Here is a 25,010-nt window from a genome sequence, read left to right as displayed (position 1 = left end):
GCTGGCCACATAAACCAAGGCTGGCTGGTTTGAGCCCAGCGTGGGCCTGCTAAACAACGACAGCTGCAACCAAAAAATAGCTGGGCCCTGTGATGGATGCCTGTAGTCCCAGCTACTTGGGAGGCTGAGGCAAGAGAATCGCCTAAGCCCAAGAATTGGAGATTGCTGTGAGTTGTGATGCCACAGCACTCTACCAAGGGTGATATAGTGAGACTCTGTCTCAAAAAAAAAAAAAGAAAAAAAGAAAGAAAAAGAATTCAGCTACACATCAAAAAACTAATAGATCACCATCAGGTGCTTTATCCCAGAGATGCAAGGCTGGTTCAACATATACAAATTGATAAACATAATTCATCACATAAACACAGAAGCAAAAACAATGACCATATGATTCTTTCAATAGATGCAGAAAAAGCATATGACAAAATCAGCATCCTTTTCTGATAAGAACATTTAAGAAAACAGATATAGATGGAGCATTTCTTAAACCGATAGAAGCCATCTATGACAAACCCATGGCCAATATCATACTGAATGGAGAAAAACTGCAAGTATTTCTGCTTAGAACTGGAATCAGACAAGGATGTCTACTATCACCACTACTACTACTAAACAAAGTGCTCGAAGTCCTAGCCAGAGCAATCAGGCAAGAGAAGGATATCAGGGTATCCAAATGGGGGCAGAGGAGGTTAAACTTTTCCTTTTTGCTGATGACTTTTTTTTTTTTTTTTTTGAGACAGAGTCTCACTCTGTAGCCGTTGGTAGAGTACTGTTGAGAGAGGATACCCGAGAAGGGTGAGGTCTAGGAGAACAGGTCTTTTCAAGGAGACCACAAGGATACACATGCAGGGTCCTCTCCATGGTGACTCAGCTCTTGGGAATTTGTAAACTTAACTTCCTGAAACTTGGAAATTTCCAAGTTCTGTGAAATCCTGTAGTTCTGTAGGGGCGGGAATAGCATCTCCCGCTTGATTCAAACTGGCCAATGAGAAGGGTACCTGTGGGGTGGAACTTTTTGACTGTCAATAAAAAGGAAAAGACCAAGGCAGTCAGGGAGCGTGACCATTTGGAATTCTTCTATGCCGTAATCTCCCGGCAGGTGAATAAAGCCCTTCCTCTTGTAACGTGGTGTTTGGGTGCTCTTTCTCTCCATCGGGCCTTGTCTTCCTGCAACACTGTGGCTTCACAGCTCACAGCAACCTCCAACTCTTGGGTTAAGTGATTCTCTTGCCTCAGCCTCCCAAGTAGCTGGGACTACAGGCACCTGCCACAGTGCCCAGCCATTTTTTGGTTGCAGTTGGCATTGTTTTAGCAGGTCCAGGCTGGGCTTGAACTTGCCAGCTTTGGTGTATGTGGCCGGCACCCTACTCACTGAGCTATGGGCACAGAGCCATGACATAATTTTTTGTTGTTGTTTTATTTCCTTTTGTTGTTGTGGTTGTTGTTGAGACAGAGTCCCACCCTATGCCCTGAGGAGAGTGCAATTATATCAAAGCTTACTGCAACCCCAGATTTTGGTTGTGGGAATCCTGCTGCCTCAGCCTCCAGAGGCCATTGGGATTACAGGTACTTGACCTGGTGCCCAACTGGGTTTTTCTTTTCTTTTCTTTTTTTTTTTTTTTTTTTTGTAGAGACAGAGTCTCACTTTATTGCCCTGGGTAGAGTGCCATGGTGTCACACAGCTCACAGCAACCTCCAACTCCTGGGCTTAGGCAATTCTCTTGCCTCAATGCCCACCACAACACCCAGCTATTTTTTTGTTGCAGTTTGGCTGAGGCTGGGTTTGAACCCGCCACCCTTGGTATATGGGGCTGGCGCCCTACCCACTGAGCCACAGGCGCCGCCCTTCATTTTTTTTTTTTTTAATGAGTCCAGATTTCACTCCCACTCAGACAAGTCTCAAGCTCCTGAGCTCAAGCAATTCTTGTGCCTCAGCTTCCCGCAATGTTGGCAATGTTGGCATTACAGGCTTAGCCACCACGCCTGGTTACATGATCTTGTAGGGATCAGGGGGAAACCTGCCCTTATCCCTTGATCTGGTTTGCTGAAAGACCAACTCACAATTATGGTAAATTAATAAAAGAAAGGTTGATTTCCAAATACCATGTGCATGCGGGGGGTGGGGGGAAACCACAAGAATGATTTCCCAAAGTCTCAGTGATGGCCAGTGACTTTTAAAGGAGTGACTTTTAGAAAGGAGTGGAGAGAGGGCGGCGCCTGTGGCTCAGCGGGTAGGGCGCCGGTCCCATATGCCGGAGGTGGTGGGTTCAAACCCAGCCCCGGCCAAATTAAAAAAAAAAAAAAAAAAGAAAGGAGTGGAGAGAGAGAGTATACATGTAGCAAGCGGATGCTAGATGGGGGGAGAGTGTAGATGGGTAGAAACAGATTGATTTTTAAATTAACCTGAGAGACAAGAATTGTGCTTTAAAAGATCTTGGAGCCAGGTCTATTAGCATGTGATAAGGAGGCCAGCAGCCTTTTCAGTTTCTAAATCAGGTTACTCAGGTTTTATGGAGGAGAGGCCAGTGCTTTCTGATCAAAAAAAGCCTTTTAATTAAAAATATTTTTTATAGGGCGGCGCCTGTGGCTCAGTCGGTAAGGCGCCGGCCCCATATACCGAGGGTTACTGGTTCAAACCCGGCCCCGGCCAAACTGCAACCAAAAAATAGCCGGGCGTTGTGGCGGGTGCCTGTAGTCCCAGCTACTCGGGAGGCTGAGGCAGGAGAATCACTTAAGCCCAGGAGTTGGAGTTTGCTGTGAGCTGTATGAGGCCACGGCACTCTACCGAGGGCTATAAAGTGAGACTCTGTCTCTACAAAAAAAATATATATATATATTTTTTATATCAAGGAATCATATTTTGGGGTGAAATTTCCTTAACTCCTTCAAACTTCTACTTAGAAAATCCCAAGGACTCAACCATGAGATTGCTAGAAGTGATTAAGAAATACAACAATGTCTCAAGATACAAAATCAATATTCACAAATCAAGAGCCTTCATATACACCAACAGTAGTTGAGCTGAGAATCAAATGAAAGTCACAATACCCTTCAAAGTAGCTTCAAAGAAAATGAAATATCTTAGAATATATTTAAGTAAGGACGTAGCAGGAAAACCGACGCAGACAGAAGACTCCAGGCACCAGTTGATAGAGGAAGCAGTGAGTTTATTCAAGCTGGGGGACTCGGCGGACTAGTGTCCTAAAAACCAAGCCCACCGACTTAATCTCTTGCCTTTCTTTTATACATTTTTTTAGGGTGCACGTGAGAGTCATAAAGGATGTGAGGGACGTGACAAACGTGAAGGTCTTGGGACTCAAGGGAAGGTCAGGTTGGCCCGCACCCTTGACACCGGACTACCTGTCTTCAGAGGCAAGGGAAGGTTAAGGAAGTTACAAGGTTACTATCTAGGCCCAGCGCATACCAAGGGAAGGATATACAGATAACAGAGACATCTGCTACAGTAGAGGTAGGAGTGTTTGGCTAATGCCTATACAGAGTGGCCAGGACAGATCTTTAGCTCTGCTTTTACTCTCTTGCCTCAAGGATATAAAAGATCTCTACAGAGAGAACTATGAAACCCTGAGAAAAATAGTAGATGTTAACAAATGGCAGAACATACCATGTTCATGAATGAGAAAAATATTGTAAAAATGTACTACTCAAAGCGATCTGCAGATTGAATGCAATCCCCATTAAAACACCAATGTCATTTTTTGAAGAACTTGAAAAAATAGTCCTTCCTTTCCTATGGAATCAGAGCAAAAACTAAATAGACAATGAAATTCTGTGAAATAAAAACAAATCTGGAGGATCATTCTACCAGCCTTCAAGTTATACTATAAGACACTAGTGAACAAAATAGCATGGTATTGGCATAAAAATAGAGACAAAGATCTATGGAACAGAATAGAGAACCTAGAGATGAAACCAGCCTCGTATCACCATCTGATAAAACAAAGAAAATCATATACTGGGGAAAAAAAAATCCCTATTTAATAAATGGTGCTGGGGCTTGGTGCCCGTAGGTCAGTGATTAGGGCACCAGCTACATGCACTGGGGATGGTGGGTTTGAACCTGGCCTGGGCCTACAAAACAAAAATGACAACAACAACCAAGGCCAATACACTGAGGCTGGAAGGTTCGAACCCAGCCTGGGCCTGTTATAACAACAATCACAACTGCAACAAAAAAAATATCCGGGCAATGTGGAGGACACCTGTAGTCGCAGCTACTTGGGAGGCTGAGGCAAGAGAATCGCATTAAGCCCGAGTTTGAGGTTGTTGCGAGCTGTAACCCCATAGCCCTCTATCAAAGGGACACTCTGTCTCAAAAAAAAAAAAAAAAAAATGGTGCTGGGAGAACTGGTTAGCCACATGTAAAAGACTAAAACTGGACCCACACTTCTCACCACTTTAAAAAAATTAACTCAACTCGGTACCTGTAGCTCAGTGGTTAGGGCAGCGGCCACATACAGGCGGGTTTGAACCTGGCCTGGGCCTGCTAAATAACAATGACAACTGCAACAAAAAATAGTCAGATGTTGTGGCAGGTGCCTGTAGTCCCAGCTACTTGGGAAGCTGAGGCAAGAGAATCTCTTATGTCCAAGAGTTGAGGTTGTTGTGAGCTGTGACACCACAGCACTCTACTGAGGGCAACATAGTGAGACTCTGTCTTAAAAAAAAAAATTTTAACTCACACTGGATGAAAGCTTTAAATCTAAGACATGTAATGACAAAAACTCTAGAAGAAAGTATGGGAAAAATTCTTAACAATATCTGCCTTAGAAAAGAATTTATGAAGGAGACCCCATGGGCAATTGCAACAATAGCAAGAATAAATAAATAGAACCTGATCAAATTAAAAAGCTTCTTCACAACTAAGGACACAATAAACAAACCAACCTTCTGAATGGGAGAAGATGTTTGCATGTTACAAATCTGAGAAGGGGGCGGTTCCTGTGGCTCAGTAAGTAGAGCACCGGCTCCATATACTCACAGTGGTGGGTTCGAACCCAGCCCCAGCCAAATTGCAACAAAAAAATAGCCGGGCGTTGTGGCGGGCGCCTGTGCTCCCAGCTACTTGAGAGGCTGAGGCAAGAGACCCTCTTAAGCCCTAGAGTTGGAGGTTGCTGTGAGCTGTGATGCCATGGCACTCTACCCAGAATGACAGCTTGAGGCTCTGTCTCACAAAAAAAAAAAAAGAGAGAGAATAGCCAACATCACAAGGTCCCGAAGTGGCAGATGGGTGTGGAAAGGGGAATACTTATGCACTCGTGGTGGGATTGTAGACTAATATAGCCTTTTTAGAAAGAAGTGTGGAGAATTTCCAAAGAAGTAAAAGTGGACCTTCCATGGGTGGTACCCATAGCTCAGTGGGGAGGGAGCCGGCTACATACACCAAGGCTCACAGATTCGAACCTGGCCTGGGCCAGCTAAAACAATGACAACTGCAACAAAAAAATAGCTGGGTGTTATGGTGGACGCTTGTAGTCCCAGCTACTTGGGAGGCTGAGGCAAGAGAATTGCTTGAGCCCAAGAGTTTGAGGTTGCTGTGAGCTGTGATGTCATAGCACGCTATCCAGGGCAACAGCTTGAGACTCTGTCTCAAAAAAATAAATAAATAAAAGTGAACCTTCCATTTGATCCCACAATCCCATTACTAGATATCTACCTAAAAGAAAAAAAATCATTTTGCCCTAAGGACATTTGCACTCAAGTGTTTATCACAGCTCAATCCACAACTGCCAAGATGTGGAAACAAACCCCGCGCCCATGAACCCATGAATGGATTAATAAACTGTACTCTCTGTGTGTGTGTGTGTGTATATATATATATATATATATATATATGCCATGAAATACTATTCAGCTATAAAAAAGATGGAAACTTTACATACTTTATATTTACCTGGAAGGATTTGGAGAACATCGTCTTTTAAGCAAAGTATCTCAAGAATGATGGAAAATCAAGCATCCCATGTACTTCAATACTAAGTGGAAAATAGATTAACAACTATATGTCCACATGAGAGAAAAAACACAATTAAATTCAAGAAGGGGGGGAGGGGATTTGGTAACTTCCTGCATGAGGGGTACAATGTACGGGTATATTGTATACTTCCTGTATGAAGGACTCAACTACAACTCAGACTTTACCTTATAAATGCAGACAATGTAACCTAATCATAAACCCCCAATTTTTTAGAATTTCTTTCTTTCTTCTTTTTTTTTTTTTTTTTTTAGAGACAGACTCTCACTTTATCGCCCTGGGTAGAGTGCCATGGCATCACAGCTCACAGCAACCTCCAACTCCTGGGCTTAGGCGATTCTCTTGCCTCAGCCTCCCAAGTATCTGGGACTACAGGCTCCTGCCACAATACCTGGCTATTAATTTTTATTTATTTATTTATTTTGAGACAGAGTCTCAAGCTGCCGCACTTGAGTAGAGTGCTGTGGTGTCACAGCTCACAGCAACCTCTAACTCTTGAGCTTAAGTGATTCTCGTGCCTCAGCCTCCCAAGTAGCTGGGACTACAGGCACCTGCCACAACGCCCATCTATTTTTGGAGAAGGGATCTTGCTCTTGCTCAGGCTGGTCTCAAACTTGTGAACTCAGTTAATCCACCCACTTCGGCCTCCCAAAGTGCTGGGATTACAGGCGTGAGCCACAGCGTCTGGCCCTGAAGATAAACTACTTTCAAAGTGGTTTAAAATAATGCTAACCTAATAGTAATACACAGTAATACTATTTTAAAACTGCTCTCACTAATCTTTTACATCTCTGAAAAACTTTCAGAATTAGAGTCCATGGAACTCTGACCTTTTCTTCCCCTCCTTTTTCTTCCTGCTTCTTTTTCTAGGCTTTTAGTGATGCAAATGCATCATTACTCCCAACAATTCTAGCTTTCCTATTTCTCACTTTCACATGGCAAAAAGCCCAGAAACTGAACTTGCTTACTCAGCCCCCAGAGCTGAAGTTGGCAAGATGGTGGCAAGAAGGCTAGGTAGAATTTTATATAGGTAGAATTCTTTTGTGGATGGTTGAGGAAAGTAGAAATATAAGCTTTATTATTTATTTATTTATTTATTTATTTATGTTATTTATTTATTTTGAGACAGAGTCTCGCTCTGTCACCCTGGGTAAAGTGTTGTGGTGTTGTATCTCATAGCAACCTCAAACTCCTGGGATCAAGTGATCCTCCAGCCTCAGCATCCCAAGTAGCTGGGACTACAGGCACCCACCACCACACCTGACTAGTTTTTCTACTTTTAGCAGAGACGGGGTCTTGCTCTTGTTTAGGCTGGTCTTGAACTTTTGAGCTCCAAGCAATCCACCCATCTCAGCCTCCCAGAGTGCTACCATTACAGGTGTGAACCACCTCCTCCAACCAGCTTTATTATTTTTTTTTCTGTCATATTTGCAATGGAAGTACGATCGTTATAAGAACACAAGGGATGTGACTTCTTTCACTTATACTTTTAATTATCAGGCCAGTTATTATTAAATTTTATTCTATAACCATAATAAATCTTTATGAAAATGTCTATTCCCTTGTGTTGCGTGACCGGAGACGCGAATGAACAGCAGCTTTGCCGTGGGTGTAAACTCACTCGTGTAATTATTAAGTCAAGAAACGGACTACACGAAATGGGATGGTATGTGTAGTGAAATTCTTTATTCAGGGTTTAGATTTTATACTTTTCTAGTTACATATACACTTAATCTATCATCTGTTAGTTCCATCATTATCTTATTTTACCTATCTGAAATTAACTTGAAAGGAAATATTTTGTTATCATATCAATACAATCACTTTTGTAGTAAACCTCTTCTTCTAAACACTGACTAATTTCTGGGCAGGTATCTAAATAAAGATCACAAAGAAGATCAGAGGGGAACAAAGTTAATGGAAGAATATCTTCAAGCCTTCACTCAGTTTACTCAGTATGAAGTAACGACTGTGTCTTTCCCTCAGGGTAGAGCACCTGTAGACCTCTGACAATATACGTCAACCCTCTGGCCCGTATCTCTGAGGAAGGGCGGCATGCCCTTTGATCTCAGCCTTTACGGGGTGCACAGCTTCAGAGAATGGGCTTGTGGAATTTTTAACTCCAGGCAAGCCAACAACTGCGTGTGTGTGTCCCAGGGGAGCCCAAGTCCCTTAAGCCTCTGGAAGAAAAGCAAGTCGTTTTAAACTCACACTGAGTTCACTTTGTGTGCTTGATGTAGGATATGTTTATTTCTAAATATTATCCTACACCTTGTTAACATTTCATTTAATGATTTTAGCATTCATTGATGATCCTTGTCTGAATCAGTTATTTCACTAGAAGTTGCAAAACGTTGACTTTTAAATTTCTATCATTCCTTCTCTATTTATTAGGTCAAACTTTTCTGTAATGAGTTTACTTTCATCAAGCGGACCCGTTTGGTTAGCTGCTTCTCTAACTAATTTTCTTGTATTCACAAAGCAGTGTCTCCACACCATCATTTCAATACCTATTACCGTTCTTTTGTTATTGTTTTTTTTTTTTTCTGTCTCTCACTTTGCTCTCTTGACTATGCCCTTGTCTCTCATTCTACTCTTTAACTCTTTCATTCTATCGAGGGTCTTCTCTCCTGAAAGTTTGTGTTGTAACTACATTTACATTTCACAAGAAGGGAAATAGATGTCTGTGTATTACATTTCAAATGGAAAGTTGACCTGTGCATTGGCACCTTTAGGATAAGGATGAAGCTATCCTGTCCACGAACTTCGGGAGAGACAACATTTTTCACTCTGAAGGACCAAAAGGTGGGCAGAAAACATGGGATAAATGTCAACAAGATTTGGCCCACAAAGAAAAACAAACATTGGAATTAGTTAGACCACCATATTCATTTGACTGGGAAACTAAAACTGCACAATCCCAGTGTTGTCAGAGTTTCCTTGGTCTTCTGAGCGACGGCACTGTGCCCACACTAGCCACAGAGGAAGTGGTAAAAAAGAGGATTCAGGCAATTGTTGCAGTTGCGCAATCTTGGAAGTCTGTAAGTGTACTGATATAAGTTATTCTTTCCAATTTGCTTCTTTTCAGATATAGATTTTAATATTAGCCAATTTGTAGATTCTGTGACTCTGAATTATAATTTTGATCAAATTGTTAATATTACCATAAAAGACGATGTGGTCCATTATTACGTTAGAGGTAGTCTAGCCTGGGTGTGAAGAGCACAGAGCCGCAGGAGGAATCCAGCTCTGGCATTTGCCAGCTGTGTGCTACTCAGCAGATCACCTATTCTCTCTCTGCTTCAGTTTCATTTGTAAAATGGGGAAAAGGGTGTAGCTCCTCTTTTACAGAGAGGTCATTCCATTTAAATGGGCTAACATATGATAAATACTTAGGAGACTATAAGCTTAATAATCTTTTTTTTTTTTTTTTTTTTGAGACAGTCTCACTATGGCGCCCTCAGTAGAGTGCTGTAACATCACAGCTCACAGCAACCTCAAACTCTTGGGCTTACCGGATTCTCTTGCCTCAGCCTCCAAAGTAGCTGGGATTACAGGCGCCTGCCACAGTGCCTGGCCATTTTTTTTTGTTGTTGTAGTTGTCATTGTTGTTTAGCAGACCCAGGCTGGATTTGAACCTGTCAGCCCAGTGTATGTGGCCAGGGCCCTAACCACTGAAGCTCAACAGTTTTTACTTTTTTGAGACAGAGTCTCACTCTGTTGCCCGAGGCTGGAGTGTGTGGTGTCATAGCTCACAACAACCTTAAACTCCTGGGCTTAAGCGATCCTCCTGCCTCAGTCTCACAAGTAGCTGGGACTACAGGCACCAGCCACCACATCCAGCTAGTTTTTCTTTCTTTCTTTCTCTCTTTTTTTTTTTTTTGGAGACAGACTCTTAAACTATCACCCTGGGTAAAGTGCTGAGGCGTCACAGTTCACAGCAACCTCAAACTCTTGGGCTTAAGTGATTCTCCTGCCTCAGCCTCCCAGATACCTGGGATCACAGGCGCCTGCCGCAACACCTGGCTTTTTTTTTTTTTTTTTTTTTGTAGTTGCAGTTCTCATTGTTGTTTAGCTGGTCCAGGCTGGGTTCAAACCCACCACCCTCGGTGCATGTGGCTGGCACCATAACCACTGGGCTATGGGTGCCAAGCCTAGGTTTTCTATTTTTAGTAGAGATGAGGCTTTCACTCTTGACCAGGCTGGTCTCAAATTTCTAAACTCAAGCAATTCCCTGCCCCCGGACCCCCAGCCCGAGCCTCAGCCTCCCAAGAAGGCATGAGCCACCATGCCCAGTCTTTTTTTTTTTTTTTGAGATAGAGTCTCACTATGTTGCCCTCAGTAGAGTGCTGTGACATCAAAGCTCACAGCAACCTCAAACTTTTTTGAGCTTAAGCAATTCTCTTGCTTCAGCCTCCCAAGTAACTGGGACTACAGGCGCCCACCACAACTCCCGGCTATTTTTTGGTTGTAGTTGTCACTGTTGTTTGGCAGGCCCCGGCTGGGTTTGAACCCTTCAGCTCCAGCGTATGTGGCTGGTGCCCTAGTTGCTGAGCTACAGGCACTGAGCCTTTTTGGGGACTTCTTGATAAGAGCCATTCTTATCAAGAGTTACGTGATATCACATTGTGGTTTTGACTTGCATTTTCCTGATGATCAGAGATGTTAGGTTTTTTATTCGTGTGTTTCCTAGCCATTAGAATATCTTCATTTGAAAAGTTTCTGTTCACGTGTTTTGCCTACTTTTTAATGGGATTCTTAGATTTTTTTCTTGCTGATTTGCATGAGCTCTTTGTAGATTCTGGTTATCAGCCCTTTATCAGATATATAGCACGCATGTGTTCTCTCCTACACTGTAGGTTGTCTATTTACTCTATGGATTGTTTCCTGGGCTGTACGGAAACTTTTTAATTTGATTAGATCCCATTTGTTTATTTTTGTTGTTGTTGTGATTGAGGATCTTCTTCATAAATTCTCTCCTTAGGCTGATATCTGTAGAGTTTTCCCAACATTTTATTCTAGAGTTCTTATAGTTTCCTGTCTTAGGTTTAAGTCTTTCACCCATCATGAGTTAATTTTTGTGAATGGTGATAGGTGCAGATCCTGTTTCAGTCTTTTTAGCATGTGACTGTCCAGTTTCCCCAGTACCAGTGTATGTTTTTATCTACTTTATCAAAAATCAGATGGGCCTAGCTTATTGTACCCTCAATGAATCCCCAACAATAAAAAAAAAAAAATCAGATGGAATGTAAGGATGGTTTATCTGTTCTGGTCCATAGATCTATATTTCTGTTTTTGTGCCAATACCATGATGTTTGGTTACAACAGCCTTGTAGCACAGCTTGAAGTCTGGAAAAGTGATGCTAATTGTTCTTTCTTTTAAATTTTTTATTAAATCATAGCTGTGTACATTAATGCAATCATGGGGTACAATGTGCTGGTTTTATATACAATCTGAAATATTTTCATCACACTGGTTAACATAGCCTTCACGGCATTTTCTTAGTTATTGTGTTAAGACATTTATATTCTACACCTAGTAAATTTCACATGTACCTTTGTAAAATACACCAGGTGTGGTCCCACCAGTTACCCTCCCTCCACTCAACCTCCCTTCTCCCTACCCTCTCCCCTTTCCGCATATTCTTGGGCTATAATTGGGTTACAGCTTTCATATGAAAACTACAAATTGGTTTCATAGTAGGGCTGAGTACATTGGATACTTTTTCTTCCATTCTTATATACTTTGCTAAGAAGAATATGTTCCAGCTCCATCCATGTAAACATGAGCTAATTGTTCTTGGTTTTAACAACCGATAAACCTGACCAAGGTCACCCTTAGTTGCCTATCCTTGGAACCATGCTCCTGGATTTTTCTCTTTTGAGTATTTCTTAGAAAGAGGTTTTAAACATTGAATCTTTTTTGTTTGTATTTTTAAGATGGGGTCTTACTACATCACCCAGGCTGGAGTGCAGTGGCACTATTATATCTCGCTGCGGCCTCAAACTCCTTAGCTCTAGCAATCCTATTGCCTCAGCCTCCTAAGTAGTTGGGTCTCCAGGCGTGTACCACCATGCCAGTCTAATGTTTTTTATGTTTTGTATTTTATGTTGCCCAGTCTCAAACACCTGACCTCAAGCAATGCTCCTGCTTTGGCCTCCCACAGCACTGGGGTTACAGATGTGAGCCATTGAGCCCAGCCAAAAATTAAATATTCGTATGGCAAATTTTCTGACACCGCATGTGCCTTATAATGTTTTTGTTATGTCTGCCTATTTGAATGACAATTTGGCTGGATCTAAACTTCTAGGTTCAATGTTCTTTTATTCACTTCCTTAGAAGTATCTTCTTGCATTCTCTGTTACTACTGATATCAAGGTGATTCTTATTCCTTTATAGGTGATTTGCTCTTTCTTTCAGGAAGCTTTTAGAATTTTGTACTTGCTTTGATTTTTTTTTTTTTTTGCAGTTTTTGGCCGGGGTTGGGTTTGAACCCGCCACCTCTGGTATATGGGGCCAGTGCCCTACCCCTTTGAGCCACAGGCGCTGACCTGCTTTGATGTTCTTTTTTGTTTTTTTTTTTAATTAAATCATAGCTGTGTACATTAATGCGATCATGGGGCACCATACACTGGTTTTATATATTATTTGACACATTTTCATCACACTGGTTAACATAGCCTTCCTGGCATTTTCTTAGTTATTGTGTTAAGACATTTATATTCTACGTTTACTAAGTTTCACATGTACCCTTGTAAGATGCACCACAGGTGTAATCCCACCAATCACCCTCCCAGCTTTGATGTTCTTAAGTGTGCTTAGATTTATATTCTTCCTTATCTCTCTTGTTAGGCATTTTATGATATTTTTAATCTTAATTTTAACCTGTTGGATTTATCATTTTTAAACATTTCTCCCCTCTCCTTTTCCTCCCCACTCCCTCCCTTCTTCTCTCTCCTTTTGGCTTTTATCTGAAGGTTTGTAATTCTAGTGCCACACTTTATACTTCTCTGTGTGATGTTTCTTCAGCTTTATCCATTATACTTACCAGATCTATTCTATTGTTGAACTATTATATTTTTTATATGTATACTTGTTTTTTTTTCTTTATACTTTCAAGAAATTATAAATCTGCTAATGTCATTCTTTGTCTCCTAAGTAAATAACTTCGATTAAAGTTAAGGTTATAATTTTTCCATTAAACTGAAAGTGATCAAAACATGGTCTTGCCAGGCACGGTGCCTGTAGCTCAGCAGCTAAGGGCACCAGCCACATACACTGGAGTTGGCAGGTTCAAATCCAGCCCAGGCCTGCCAAACAACGACAACTACAACCAAAAAAAAAAAAAAAATAGCTGGGCGTTGTGGTGGGTGCCTGTAGTCCCACCTACTTGGGAGGCTGAGGTAAGAGAATCACTTGAGCCCAAGAGTTGGAGCTATGACAGCCACGACACTACCCAGGGCTACAGCTTGAGACTCTGTTTCAAAAAAAACCAAAAAAAATGGCCTTGCCTTAAATTCATTTAGTTGCAGTTAAAGAATGTGTCTTATAGAATATATTTAAAAGAACAAGAAAGGGCGAAAATAAAGTAGATTAATAATTATACTGTGTGAGTCAAATTGTTCAATGTAAATTTTATACCTGTCAAAAAGGCAGTTTGAGGGCAGCGCCTGTGGCTCAAGGAGTAGGGCGCCGGTCCCATATGCCGGAGGTGGTGGGTTCAAACCTAGCCCCGGCCAAAAAAAAAAAAAAAAGGCACTTTGAAATATTTTTTACAATTTACTCAGCTTTATAATGATAACGTTCTCAACAAATTAAAAAAAGTTTTTCCCTCTTCAATATTTCAAAATGTATATTTAAAATGAGATTATTAATATACTTATATCCTATTGTTTCAGATATGCATAATTTAAATATTTATAATTTTGGTGATTAATGTTTTTTAAGAAAACATTTATTTATTTACAAAAGCTTTAAAAACAAATAATACCCTCTGTTTTGCAAATAATGTTTTATTTAAAAAGGACCACCCAGTTTCAGCAGTGTAGCACAAATAAAGAATGTACAAGGGAAACAAACCAGTGCATCTAATACTTTGTGATTTTCTAACATTACTGATAGAGGTGCAGATAACACACGTAGAGTTAGTGATTATCAAAAAGTCTTCCTATATATGCTCTGGTCTGGCTATATATTTCACTGTCTCTTTTGTCAATATATATAATATAGATTGCAAAGATATACACACAAAAAAACCCAAGCATTATACTCCTCAAGTAATTTTATTATATGTAATATATATGTTGTATTTTGTTGTTTTACAGCAACAACAATCTTTCCATTATTTATCTCTGTGGCAACTATGAAAGCATAAGTCTTTTTTTTTTTGGTCACAAGCTGTCACCCTGGATAGAGTGCTGGGGCATCAAAGGCTCACAGCAACCTCAAACTCCTGGGCTTAAGCTATTCTCTTGCCTCGAACTCCCAAGTAGTTGGGACTATAGGAGCCTGCTACAACGTCCAGCTATTTTTTGGTTACAGCCATCATTGTAGTTTGGCAGGCCCCAGCTGGATTCGAACCCGCCAGCTCTGGTGTATGTAGCTGTCGCCCTAGCTGCTGAGCTACAGGTGCCAAGCCTCTAATTTAATTTTGTATAAAATATAAATGCTGGCTTGGCACCCGTGGCTCAAGTGGCTAAGGCGCCAGGCACATACACCAGAGCTGGCAGGCTTGAATCCAGCCTGGGCCCGCCAAACTATAATGACAGCTGCAACCAAAAAATAGCTGGGCGTTGTGGCGGGCTCCTGTAGTCCCAGCTACTTGGGAGGTGGAGTAGGAGAATCACTTGAGCCCAGGAGTTGGAGGTTGCTGGGAGCTGATGCCACAGCACTCTACCCAGGACGACAGGTTGAGACTCTGTCAAGAAAAGGGAAGGGAAAAGAAGGGGAGGGAAGGGAAGGGAAATATATATATATAAATGTTATACCCAAACATGAGTGGAATTATAGAGAATTATGCCAGCACAATTACAGCTGAGTCCAATTGAGTTTTAGGGTCCTTTATTTAGCTGGCACCAAGAGGGGGTTCATACTCAAAGCACTCTGGGCAAAGAAAAGCAGGGGAGCAGGGTTTTTAAATTGTGCTTTCAGTTTGATGAAAGTATTTCAAATTGTATATAAAACCAGCACTTTGTACCCCATAATTGCATTAATATACACAGCTATGACTTAATTAAAAAAAAAAAAAGAAAGAAAGAAAAGAAAAAAAATGAGAAAACCTTAAAAAAAAAAAAATTGGGGGGTTCTGAGAACAAAGCTTTTAGGGAAGCAATACTTGCCAGATTAGAGTCTATAGGGAGAGGGTAAGTGGGCACAAAAGGCCCTTGAAGAAAAGCAGGTGTTGCATCCAGACTGGGAGTTTTAAAGGTTTTGCAGCTCTAAGTACATGCTCAGGAGCCTGTAACTATGTGAGGGGAAGGGCAGTGGGGGTTGCAAAGTTTTAAACCATGTACAATATGGAGTCAACTGGTACAAAATGGGGTCAATCAGGCGCCACATAAAGACCAGTTATCTTTGGATTTTAATGAAGTTGATTTGTGTAATTAACAAATCAAGAGCATCATAAGTAAGGCTATAAAATAAAAATGCAAGGTAAACAGTAATGGAATCAAAAAAGCAGGTCAAGGGAAGTGTGCTGTCATAAAATATCTATACCTTCAACAGCTTGAAGACCAGTTTCCTGGCAGATATTAAACATTCAGTTACAAGGGACTTTTCCTGAAGGGTGTAAAGTTGGTTTGAAAAATCTTCATTTGGGGGCGGCGCCTGGGGCTTGAAGAGTAGGGCACCAGCCCCATATACCAGGGGCGGCAGGTTCAAGCCTGGCCCTGGTCAAAACTGCAAAAAAAAAAAAAAGAAAGAAAAAGAAAAATCTTCATTTGCAGACCAGCCTACACATGCCAATTAGAAACTGACCAGAAACCTTGGAAGTGCTGGGAAGATTTAGTGCAGTTACTAAACTCCTCAGTAGTTTCTTGCCTTTTTTATGTTGTTAGTCTTGCTGAGTTTGCAATGAATTTGCTGTACTCTGTGGGTCAAAAACAAAATACTGTATAAAGTTGGCAGATGGTCATTTCTCCAGCTAAGAGCAAGAAAAATACAAATTTCTGATAAACCACTGAATTTGAATCAGAATTACTCTCTAACATGAAAATTGGTGGTCCACAATCTCAAATAGCTGAAACTCCTGCAGAATGGAAGAGACTGGAAACGGGGAAATAAATGATAGTCAGTGCTGGTCAATTTAGGAAAAGGGAAAAGTAGACCAAGGTCAAAGAGGTAAAGTGCATCAGAATATTCAATATGATAAAATTTTCCCCACTCTCTGTTATTTATGCTTGCTAACAAGTATATTAAATTAAGCATGCTGGCTCCTGCCTGTTATCCTAGCACTCTGGGAGGCAGAGGCTGGAGAATCCCTTGAGGTCAGGAGTTTGAGACCAGACTGAGCAAGAGTGAGACACCATCTCCACTAAAAATAGAAAAATTGGCCGGGTGTTGTGGCTGGCGTCTGTAATCTCAGCTACTTGGGAGGTTGAGGCAGGAGGATCGCTTGAACTCCAAGTATGAAGTTGCTGATACCATTGCACTCCAGCCTGAGCAGCAGAGTGAGACTCTGTCTTTAAAAAAATATTAAGGCCAAATGTAACCTGAATGTGTTTCTGTTTACTAAGATCTGAGATAGGAACAGTCATGCTTAGTAGTACTAAAAGGCAGAAAATAAGGGCAGTGCCTGTGACTCAAAGGAGTAGGGTGCCAGCCCCATATGCCGGGGGTGGCAGGTTCAAACCCAGCCCTGGTCAAAAACTGCAAAAAAAAAAAAGGCAGAAAATAAAATGGGCTATGAAGGGGAAAAAAAGAAAGGTACTGTATATTGTTCAAGGATTCACCCAGAGATAAAATCTATATATAAGTATGTATGTAGCTCAAATAAAACAAAAACAAAAGGACTATTTCACGTCATGACTGCGTGTTGGATGCCTCTTCATTTGCATTCCCTGTGCCACTCTGTACATAGGTTGAACCAGAACCAAGGCCATACAAATGACCACAGTATTTGGCATCATCAATATGGTCTTCAAAGAATATTTCTTTCATTTTGAAAAAGGCCATTCCTGGCCAGGTACAGTGGCTCCCACCTGTACTCCTAGCATTCTGGGAGGGCTAGGCAGGTGGATTGCCTGAGCTCAGAGGTTTGAGACTAGCCTGAGCCAGAATGAGATCTCGTCTCTAAAGAATATCTGGGCATTGTGGTGGGTGTCTGTAGTCCCAGATACTTGGAAGATTGAGGCAAGAGAATGGCTTGAGCCCAAGAGTTTGAGGTTGCTGTTAGCTGTGATGCCAGGGCATTCTACCAAAGGCAACAAAGTAAGACTGTCTCAAAATAAAATAAAATAAAATAGGAAGAAAAAGGCCATTCCCGTGAGCAATGAATCAGATCCTGCCTGATGTTGTGGTCCTATCCATTCCAGCTCTAACTGTTCAGCAACTTCGTATGATGCACCTTTGAGATTTTTGCAGCTCCTCATGAGGTATTTCATGTCATATATGACAGGAAAAAGTAAAGCATCTCAAAGAAGTCGAGTTCTTCTCCAGGCAAGTTAGAGTTGGTTAGGATTTTAATTAAATAGTCAAAGTCATAACCGCTATGAAATGACAACCACTTGACCCCTTCACAGAGGACCACTTCCAAAATCATAAGAAGTTCTGCAAAGTTTCAATTCCTTCCTCCTCCCACTGTTTAAACTGAATATCAGATGTTGTTAGTAGCTCCATAGAGTCCTGGGCATACATATCCTCCATCAAATTAATTTTATTTTATTTCATTTTATTTTTGAGACAGTCTTACTTTGTCACCCTCGGTAGAGTGCTGTGGCGTCACAGCTCACAGCAACCTCCAGCTCTTGGGCTTAGGTGATTCTCTTGCCTCAGCCTCCCTAGTAGCTGGGACTACAGGCACCCGCCACAATGCCCGGCTATTTTTTGTTGCAGTTTGGCCAGGACCGAGTTTAAACCCACCACCCTCGGAATATGGGGCCGGCGCCCTACTCACTGAGTCACAGGTGCCGCCACATAATTGTATTTTTGAGTAACTTGATGCGTTTTCATCCAGGTTTCTTCATCCAGGTTGTAAGCCCAAACTTCACAAATTCTTTGACTATAGTTATTGCTGGCGCAGTGGGGGCACAAGGGAGTCTAGATCTCAGGCATCAAAATGTTATACTTGATTGAAGATTTTTTTCAAAAAATAATTTATCCTTTATTTATGTACTTGTGTCACTGAGCTTGCGCTCCTCTGCTTCCTCCTTGCCGTACAGACAGGACTTGGGAGCGGTGATGGTGGCTCTCTCACCCAGCAAGGGGAAAAGGGGTGGTGGTTGACACTTTTTATAATCTGGTACATCTGTTTTGCAGATCTTTCGAGACATCTCATTTTTTGTTTTGCCTTTTTTTTTTGAGACAGTCTCACCTTGTTGCCCTGGGTAGAGTGCTGTGGCATCATAGCTCACAGCAACCTCCAGCTCTTGGGTGTAGGCGATTCTCTTGCCTCAGCCTCCTGAGTAGCTGGGACTACAGGTGCCTACCACAATGCCCGGCAATTTGTTGTTGCAGTTTGGCCCGGGCCAGGTTCGGCCCCGCCACCCTTGGTATATGGGGCTGGCGCCCTACCCACTGAGCCACAGGCACTGCCCAGACATCTCATTTTTTGAACCAGAGTGCAGTGGCACAATTATATCTGACTGTAACCTCAAACTCCGAGGCTCAAGTTATTTTTCCACCTCAGCCTCCTATGTAGCTGAGACTACAGGAGTGTGCCACCACTCCCAACTAATCTTTTTTTTTTTTGGTAGAGAATGCTCAAACTCCTGGCATCAAGTGATCCTTCTACCTTGGACTCCCAAAGTTCTGGGATTACAGGTTTGAGCCACTGCACCAGGCTTCTTTTGCACAACTTATTTCATATCTCCCCAATAGGATTTTGCAATGTTCTTCATATAGGTCCTACATCTTGTTAAATTTATTCCTGGTTATTACTAATATAGATAAAAGCCTTTGATATATTTATATGCATATTTTTGTTATCTATTACCTTATTTCTTTTTTATTTTTTTTTGAGACAGAGTCTGAGTATGTCACCCTCGGGAGAGTGCTGTGGCGTCACAGCTCACAGCAACTTCAGACTCTTGGGCTTAAGCGATTCTCTTGCCTCAGCCTCCCAAGTAGCTGGGACTACAGGCGCCTGCCATAATAGCTGGCTGTCTTTGGCTGCAGTTGTCATTGTTGTTTTTAGCTGGCCCGGGCCGGGCTCGAACCCATCAAGCCTTGGTGTATGTGGCTGATGCCGTAACCACTGTGCTATGGGCGCTGAGCCTAAATATTACCTTATTGAATTTATTTATTAATTCCAGCAGTTCAATAGAGTTCTTGGGTTTTCTGGATTTGACTGTATATTGCCATATTGTTTTCTAGGAGATAATGTATTTTGAGGGAGGGGTTCAATTTACTGCTACTGAGTTACAAAATATACTTTTAGAATTATTTTCATCTTTTCTGTATTTATGTATTCTATATGTTTCTCTTTGCTAATATTGTATATTTTTACTTTTCCTCTTTTCTCTTTAACCATGCATGCCTGGAACATCTATTTTATCTTTCCAAATAACCAATAATTCATTTTTAGTATACACTTTACTAGTTTCTGTATAATGAATATATGTAGTGTCTTCATTAAATATATAATCCTATTTTCTCTTTTCCCTTTCTTAAGTTAATATGCTTTTTTTGGTCTTTTTTTTTTAAATCACAAAAGTAGTAAGTGCTATTAGACAATTAAAAATGAAATGTTTGATTTCAGATGTTTAGTTTATTGTATCTCAAACAAGAAACAGTACAATTAATCAAAGTATGTGCCTAAACTATGGACACAAGTTTGCCATCTTAACAGCAGCTGGTTTATGCCAGGAGTGAAGAACCTGGAGAGCAAGTGGCGATGAAATCAGCCTCCCAATTAGCTTGGAGCACAGGCACTCACCACAGCATCCAGCTACTTTTTATATTTTTGGTAGAGATGGGGTCTCACTCTTCCTCAGGCTGGTCTCCAACTCCTGAGCTCAAGAAATCCTCCTGCCTTGGCCTCCCAGAGTGCTAGGATTACAGGTGTGAGCGATCACGCCTGGCTACATTTTATTTTTTCTAGAATTCATACCTTCCTTGTGTTTTCATATGTTTGATTTTCAACATTAATTTATTGTTTTTCCCTAAATCTATATCAAATGATCTCTTAGTCTTAAAAAATCTCCAATTTTTTCTCTCCCACATTCCTTCATTCTTTCTTTTGAGACAGACTCATTTTGTCACCTTCGGTAGAGGACCCTGGTATCATAGCTCACAGCAACCTCAAATCCTTGGGCTCAAGCAATCCTCTTGTCTCAGCCTCCATAGTAGCTGGGACTATAGACGCCTGCTGCAACGCCCAGCTATTTTTTAGAGACGGGGTCTCAAACTTGCTCAGGAACCTGTGAGCTCAGGCAAGCCACCTGCCTCGGCCTCCCAGAGTGCTGGGATTACAGGTGTGGGCCACCTCACCCGGCCTTCCTTCATTGTCTTGCTTCAGCCTAGATTTTCTTCTGTGGGCCTGGGCATGGCTATAATCCTGTGACTTTTCTTCAGTCTCCTGGTTAGATTTCACTGTTTCCTAAACCTCACATCTTTCTCTTTTGAGGGTTACTTTCTTGTTTTGTTGGAGCATGTTCTCTGAAAGCTTTTTGACAAATAGTGCCTTGGAGAAATACATTTCTTTTGATTCCTTGTATTAATGACAAAAGACTTCTTCTGGATTCTCAATTGGTAGTTGGGTTTAGACTTTATTTTCACACAGAGTTTGAGGATATTACTCCATTGTCTTCTAGTATCCAGTGTTGTTACTAAGAAAAATGCCATTCTGATTCGTGTTCCTTAATATGTTGCTTGTTTTATTTCTTTTAATGGATTAAAACTTTTTTTTTTTCGATACAGAGCCTAAAGCTGTCGCCCTGGGTAGAGTGCTGTGGCATCACAGCTCACAGCAACCTCCAACTCCTGGGCTCAAGCGAGTCTCCTGCCTCAGCCTCCCAAGTAGCTGGGACTACAGGTGCCCGCCACAACACCTGGCTATTTTTTTGGTTGCAGCCATCATTGTTGTTTGCCGGGTCCGGGCTGGATTCGAACCCGCCAGCTCAGGTGTATGTGGTTGGCACCTTAGCCACTTGAGCCACAGGCGCCGAGCCTCTTCTTTTTTTTTTTTTTTTTTGAGACAGAGTCTCACCCTGTCGCCCTCGATAGGGCGTCACAGCTCACAGCAACGTCAAACTCTTGGGTTTAGGCGATTCTCTTGCCTCAGCCTCCTGAGTAGCTGGGACTATAGGTGCCCGACACAATGCCTAGCTATTTTTTTGTTGCAGTTTGGCTGGGGCCAGGTTTGAACCCACCACCCTTGGTATATGGGGCTGGCGCCCTACCCACTGAGCTACAGGTGCCACCCAAGATTAAAACATTTTCATAACTTTTTGTTTTGAGACAGAGTCTCAGGCTGTCACCCTGGGTAGAGTGCTGTGGCATTACAGCTCACAGCAACCTTAAACTCTTGGGTTTAAGCACCTCTCTTGCCTCCTCCTCCGGAGTAGCTAGGACTACAGGCACCTGCCACAACCCCTGGCTATTTGTTGTTGTTGTTGTTGCAGTTGTTATTGTCGTTTAGCTGGCCTGGGCCAGGTTCAAACCTGCCAGCTTCAGTGTATGTAGCCAGTGCCCTACTCTCTGAGCTACGGGTGCCACCCGTAACATTTTTTGTTAAAACATTTTATTTTATTTTTATTTTTTTGAGACAGAGTCTCACTTTATGGTTCTCTGTAGAGTGCAGTGGCGTCACAGCTCACAGCAACCTCCAACTCCTGGGCTTAGGCTCTTGCCTCAGCCTCCTGAGTAGAAAGGACTACAGGTGACCGCCACAACGCCCGGCTATTTTTTATTGCAGTTTGGCTGGGGCTGGGTTCAAATCCACCATCCTCGGTATATGGGGCTGGTGCCCTACCCATTGAGCCACAGGCACTGCCCTATTAAAACATTTTAAATAACTAATTTTTTTAGCATATGAAAAATTCATGAGGTCAGGCACAGCAGCTCATGCCTGTAATCCTAGCACTCTGGAAGGCAGAGGAGGGAGGATCACTTGAGCTCAGTTCAAGACCAGCCTGAGCAAGACTTAGACCCTCATCTCTACTAAAAATAGAAAAACTAGCTGGTGGTGTGGTGGGCACCTGTATTCCTAGCTACTCGGAAGGCTGAGTCAAGAAGATTGCTTGAGCCCAAACATTTGAGGTTGCTGTGAGCTAGGACATTGCCGACACTCTACCCAGGGCAGTAGAGTGAGACTCTGTCTCAAAAATAAATAAATAAATTCATGTGCGTTAATGAAGATTGATGAGAATTAAAGAATACAATTAAGATCACTAGTAATTTCACCATTTTGAGATAACCAGTGTTAGGATATAGGTATAGCTCCTTCTGATTCTTTTCTTTTTTTTTTTTTTTCCAGTTTTTGGCCAGGGCTGGGTTTGAACCCGCCACCTCCAGCATATGGGGCTGGCGCCCTACTCCTTTGAGCCACAGGTGCCACCTGATTATTTTCAATGTATATTTTAAACATAATTGAGGTAGTCTTTATCCAAATATCTGATTATCTCCTTATAATACATTCTAAGAAAAGTTGAACTAATCTATACTACTATTTGGTACTTAAAAAATTATCTATTTAACTATACTTAGTAGCACTGAGTCATTTTTATTGTCATATTTGTTTTCCTGATTATTTTAATATTGCATATTTATGGTGAAAAATATTTTACTTCTGTAAGTATTGTGAGCTTGCAGTTTATTAATCAAGAGTATGCTAGTGTGTAACATCTTAAAGTACAATTCCTAGCAGTGTGCATAGCTAAGTTGGCAGGACACTGGCCACATACACCTAGTGTGGCGGGTTTGAACCCAGCCTGGGCCTGCTAAGTAACAATGACAACTGCATCCAAAAAATAGCTGAGTGTTGTGGTGGGTGCCTGTAGTCCCAGCTACATGGGAGGCTGAGGCAGGAGAATCGCTTGGGGCCAAGAGTTTGAAGTTGCTGTGAACAATGACGCCATGGCACTCTACCCAGGGCAACAGCTTGAAACTCTGTCTCAAAAAAAAAAACAAAAAACAGGCAGTGCCTGTGGCTCAGTGAATAGGGCGCCAGCCTCATATACCAAGGGTGGCAGGTTCAAACCCGGCTCCGGCCAAACTGCAAACAAAAAAATAGCTAGGCATTTTGGCAGGCACCTGTGGTCCCAGCTACTTGGGAGCCGGAGGCAAGAGAATTGCCTAAGCCCGAGAGCTGGAGGTTGCTCTGAGCTGTGATGCCATGGCACTCTAGCGAGGGTGACATAGTGAGACTCTGTCTAAAAAAAAAAAAAAATACAATTCCTTATTTTAATATTATTGATTTCTTTACAGGAAAACTTAAAGACTACAAATTCTCAGATAGACAAGTACAGCAAAAATTTCAAAGAGCTAGAGAAAAACACCACACAGCAAATGTTACTGAATATTCAGCAGAATTGGCAGATTGCTACAACACAAAGATTGGAGGAGAAAGTTCAGAAACTTCAGAAACAGCTCAGTGATTTGAAATTGTCAAATAAAAGTATGAAAACTCAACTGACAAGAGTAAATGTCCTTAAAGTAAGTAAAGACATGGAGGCTTTCAAAAATTCACTTATACTTTGGTCTATTACTATCTTAGCTGCAGGTATCTTACTGAACTTAAAAAGAATTAAAATTATTTTACATACATACAAAAGAATATATAACATTAAAGCATATAGAATAATAATACTGGATGCCTTTGAATCCATCACTCAACTTATTTTTATTTATTTATTTATTTATTTATTTTTGAGACAGAGTCTCACTTTGTTGCCCCAGGCTAGAGTGCTGTGGTGTCATAGCCTGGAGCAACCTCAAACTCCTGGTCTCAAGCAATCCTCTTGCCTCAGCCTCCCAAGTAGCTGGGAGTACAGGTGCCCACCACAATACCCAGCTTATATTTTTGTTTTTAGTAGGGATGGGATCTCCTCACTCTTGCTCAGGCAGGTCATAAACTCCTGAGCTCAAGGGATCTACCTACCTCAGCCTCCCAGAGTGCTGGGATTACAGGGATGAGCCACTGCGTCTGGCCTCATCACTCAGTTTAAGAAACACAATATTACCAATCCCATCGAAGCCTCATATTCCTCTTCCCTACCCCTCAAAGGTAACTGGTATTGTGTTATTTTATAAATCCCTTGCTTTTTGTTTTAATTTTACTTTAGTCTCTTATTGAGGTAGTAGTTAAAAGTTTTAGTCATTTCTTTGGCTCTCGTTTAGACCTTCTCCATATCAAGCTTTAGTTTTATATATATATATTTTATTTATTTATTTATTTATTTTTTTGAGACAGAGTCTCACTTTGTCACCCTTGGTAGAGTCTGTGGCATCACAGTTCACAGCAACCTCCAGCTCTTGGGCTTAGGTGATTCTCTTGCCTCAGCCTTCCAAGTAGCTGGGACTACAGGTGCCCGCCACAACACTTGGCTATTTTTTGTTGTTGTTGCAGTTTGGCCGGGGCTGGGTTTGAACCCACCACCCTGGGTATATGGGGCCAGCACCCTACTCATTGAGCTACAGGTACCGCCCAAGCTTTAGTTATATTATTTCAAATATAATTGGGGTCCTCAAACTTTTTAAACAGGGGGTCAGTTCACTGTCCCTCAGACTGTTGGAGGGCCGGACTATAGTTTAAAAAAAACAAACTATGGGGCGGCGCCTGTGGCTCAGTGAGTAGGGTGCCGGCCCCATATGCCGAGGGTGGCGGGTTCAAACCCAGCCCCGGCCAAACTGCAACAAAAA

General features: G+C 41.8%; 1 pseudogene; it reads right to left on the bottom strand.

Moving 5' to 3' along the window:
* Positions 1–17,012: 17,012 nt before the first annotated feature.
* LOC128594570 (CCR4-NOT transcription complex subunit 7-like) lies at positions 17,013–18,019 on the bottom strand (annotated as a pseudogene).
* Between the last annotated feature and the right edge of the window lie 6,991 nt (positions 18,020–25,010).

The sequence above is a fragment of the Nycticebus coucang genome, chromosome 9, assembly GCF_027406575.1.
Source record: "Nycticebus coucang isolate mNycCou1 chromosome 9, mNycCou1.pri, whole genome shotgun sequence".
NCBI lineage: Eukaryota > Metazoa > Chordata > Mammalia > Primates > Lorisidae > Nycticebus > Nycticebus coucang.
The sequence above is the reverse complement of the archived record's forward strand: the minus strand, read 5'-3'. Positions and strand labels throughout refer to the sequence as shown.